Source organism: Apodemus sylvaticus, chromosome 1, assembly GCF_947179515.1.
Source record: "Apodemus sylvaticus chromosome 1, mApoSyl1.1, whole genome shotgun sequence".
In the NCBI taxonomy this organism is placed as follows: domain Eukaryota; kingdom Metazoa; phylum Chordata; class Mammalia; order Rodentia; family Muridae; genus Apodemus; species Apodemus sylvaticus.
In genome coordinates this window covers 137,420,672-137,424,858 of record NC_067472.1, presented here as the reverse complement: position 1 = coordinate 137,424,858, position 4,187 = coordinate 137,420,672, and the positions used below count along the sequence as shown (strand labels likewise).

The 4,187-nt window shown below is 37.5% G+C and overlaps 1 pseudogene; it reads right to left on the bottom strand.

The window, feature by feature from the left end:
• Window positions 1-1,461: 1,461 nt before the first annotated feature.
• LOC127676632 (uncharacterized) lies at window positions 1,462-1,615 on the bottom strand (annotated as a pseudogene).
• Window positions 1,616-4,187: the final 2,572 nt, after the last annotated feature.

Below are 4,187 nucleotides of genomic sequence, written 5' to 3'. Positions count from 1 at the left end.
TAGTCATTAGGGAAATGCAAATCAAAACAACCCTAAGATTTCATCTTACACCAGTCAGAATGGCTAAGATTAAAAATTCAGGAGACAGCAGGTGTTGGAGAGGGTGTGGAGAAAGAGGAACACTCCTCCACTGCTGGTGGGGTTGCAAATTGGTACAACCACTCTGGAAATCAGTCTGGCGGTTCCTCCGAAAACTGGGCACCTTACTTCCAGAAGATCCTGCTATACCACTCCTGGGCATATACCCAGAAGACTCCCCACCATGTAATAAGGATACATGTTCTACTATGTTCATAGCAGCCCTATTTGTAATTGCCAGATGCTGGAAAGAACCCAGGTATCCCTCAACAGAAGAGTGGATGCAAAAAATGTGGTATATCTACACAATGGAGTACTATTCAGCCATTAGAAACAATGAATTCATGAAATTCTTAGGCAAATGGATGGAGCTAGAGAATATCATACTAAGTGAGGTAACTCAGACTCAAAAGGTGAATCATGGTATGCACTCACTAATAAGTGGATATTAACCTAGAAAACTGGAATACCCAAAACATAATCCACACATCAAATGAGGTACAAGAAGAAAGGAGGAGTGGCCCCTGGTTCTGGAAAGACTCAGTGAAACAGTATTCAGCAAAACCAGAACCGGGAAGTGGGAAGGGGTGGGTGGGAGGACAGGGGAAGAGAAGGGGGTTTGCGGGACTTTCGGGGAGTGGGGGGGCTAGAAAAGGGGAAATCATTTGAAATGTAAATAAATTATATCGAATAAAAAAAATATAAGTTCACAAAAAAAAGAATATATTGAATAAAAAAGTATATGTTACAAAAAAAAAAAAAGAATCACATGAAGAGGGTAGAATGGCTAATGTACTCATAACTAGCAGAGATTAATTCTTTTACTTTCATTTCTCTTCAGGTTCCCAGGTCTTAAACATGTATTAACTGTGGGCCAGGCACGCTCATAGGCACTGTATTGGCTGGAATACATACTCTAAGTCAGTGGCTCTCAACCTTCTGAAGGCTGCGACTCTTTAATACAGTTCCTCATGTTGTGGTGACGCCAACCACAAAATTATTTTTGTTGCTACTTCATAACTGTAATTCTGCTACTGTTATCAATTGTAATGTAAATATCTGTGTTTTCTGATAGTCTTAGGTGACCCCTATGAAAAGGTCCTCTTAGTTCCCAAAAGGGTAATGGTCATGACCCACAGGTTGAAAACCACTGCTTTATAGGCTCCAGTGCTTAAGTATGAAATGAATCATTCAGCAAGGACAGAGTGAGCTTCAGCTGTAATCAGTGATAAAAAAAAAATTGCTGCTCTAAGTTTCTTAAGGCAAAATGGACCTGTGTTGTCTACCTTCACCAGTGTTTGTTTAGAGTACATGTTTACACACGGAACCAAAACACAACAGAAGTCCTTATGAAGTACTTAATATGAAGTAGTGTTTTTCCCTTAGGGGAGAGCCCGAACACAGTTCCTCACTACCACAAATTATGCAGTTGAGTTTCCTGAATTTGGGGAAATCCTATCCATTGCAATGAATAAGCCTCCCTTGCCCTGGAAAAACCACCTTCTTGATCAAGGAATCTTCCCTGCCAGGTAATTATGAATTAGTTTTAATTTAATTTCTCACAACCAAAATTCTGGCATCACCATGCCACTCAAAGCCAGCCTGTCCAATTTCCTTTTAATTTTATTGATTATAATTTTATGTTTATAAAACTATTTATTATAAAATTATTTATTATAATTTTATTTTTTATTTTAAATTCAGGTTACCAAAAAAATATTATCTAAAACAAAGTCCCACCAAACCTCTAATAATATACTAAGTGAATTTAAATCCACTAATAAAAATTTGGGACCAGAAAAGACAACAGCTAGATATCTCTATTCATTAAATTGTTTGGGCAGCAAAGAACTATAGTTTTTGTTCACAAACTTTACAGGTTGGAAATGAAAACTTGAAATTGATCTCTATTGTTCATCCAGATTCTTATTTCTACAATCATTTTTTTTTCCTCATTGTTGTGTAAGTAAATTCTCTTTGGTGTATGAACAATTTAAAACTATTTTACTGAAACCTTGACCAGTGTAAACTAAAAAAGAAACAAATTCATTTGGCCACACTAACCTCATTAACTCGACTATACCTTTATTTGTCCAGCTTCTAAGCTGCCACGCCCTCATGGACACACGCATTGGGAGGCACATAAATAAGCCACCGTCAGAAAGATCTTGTTATTATCTGGTATCACTGGTCGACTCAGGAGACAATAACAACTGAAATATGTCTGCACTGGAAGACACCTTTTTTTTTATTGCCTTAAGAGATATTTCTCTATGGGTTTCCTTTGCTGCATAGAAACAATGAACATACTCAGGAATGTTCTATCTCTTTCTTGGAATTAACTGTCCAGCTTTGATTATCATCATAATGCAAGTCAGCTGCTTCTCTGAGATTTTGTCTACTTCCACTCAAACATCAGCAAATGTCTTAAAGACTACAGGGTTCCTCATGCCATCATTACACAGTTTCATGTTGTGGTGTTAAGTGGACAATAATGTTCTTCTCTTGACTACCCCAGAACTCCAACATAGCCAAGTCATTCTTAGTGCTCCCAAGAGGAGAAAAATAGCCATTGGATCTAGTAAGAATCTCAAGTGACAGGCATATTTGTCTTATGAACTTTTAAAGTCTTCATATTTGAACAATCTTGACTATAAAATAACCTAAAGATACTTTAAAAACCACATGGATTATTAATAAAAATATATATACTTGGGAATTGATTGTAACCATTGGAAGCATGTGTTATTGTTTAAATGATAAATAATTGGTTGAAAGTTTACGTGCAGATTGTGTGCAACTACGAAGAGATCAAACATTGCAACAGTATCCTCAGTCCCCAATACAATTTCTCCTGCACTGGAGGTCCAGTCAAATGCTTCATTGGTATTCTATTAGCATAACTTCAGTCATCTCCTGATATTCTGTACTATTAACGTGAATATGAAATAGTCAACATTTAACAAATCACATTTATGTTACATTAGTTCCTTCTGCTGTTTTTAAGATTGAAACTCCATTGTAGCCAAGCTTCAGGTTGTAGCCCCTACCTAACTAAGCTTTGGGTTCAAATTTCAATCACCCCTTCTCTGCCATACTGCTTAAATTAAGCACATCCTGTGTGCTTCCTTCTTTGAGTTGAGTGAACTAGGAAGCCAGTTCGTGACACCAGGGTAGGAGTGCACAGCAGGGGATGAAGCAATTCTTTCTGAAAAAACATACTCTCTTTCGGAGTGTATCTGAGAAAAATTTTAATGTGCTTCAAATTTTTTGAAAAAGATTGTCATTTTCTTTACTTAGACACCAGAGAGCTAATTTTTAACCTTACAACTTGTTTTACACTCCAACAACACCCCAACAAGTTGTTTCATTTTAATACTTGTTTAAATATTTAAATATTTTGAAATCATTGATATAATTCTGGTTTATTTCTCAAAATTCTACCATATTACTAAACAGTGGGTGAATAGTTTTAGGCTTACAGAATGGTTTTGAAGCAGGACAGAGTCCTAACACCTACACGTCATTTCCACTTCGGTTACCATCTTGTTTTCTGACTGCAGTGCATGCTTTTCCCCCATATACAATACACAGACAAAAATAGAAAACAGTCAGCAAAATACAGGCGTGCCACCTATGGATCATTTGGAGAGCACATGCTTGTGTGTGGATACACACATGCAGATACGTGCATATGCGAGCATGATTCTGGGATCCTTATCTTCCTCCCAGTTTCACCCCTGATTTTTATGCGCATGCTCATTTGCGTTGCTCAAGGAAGAGGAAGCTGTATATAAAACCAGATGATGTCTTCAAGCGCTCCAGGATTACTTTCATTCTCGCTTCTCTCTATGAAGTAAATGATAGGAGGTAAACCCCGACACTCTTAAAGAAGAAAATGCATGAAATGAAACAAGTGAGCCTTCAAAAAAAAGTAGGCAAAACACACCAGCACACCAGGCAGACCTCCAGCCTAGCAGGAGGGCTGAGGGTAAAATTTGCTCCGAGGACATGTGCCCTGGATATCTTCAGCACTTAAAACAAGATAAAAGTGGTCTTGAAAGTGAAAGAAGTTGACTCTCACAAACTGGGTTTTAGATGTTGAATAT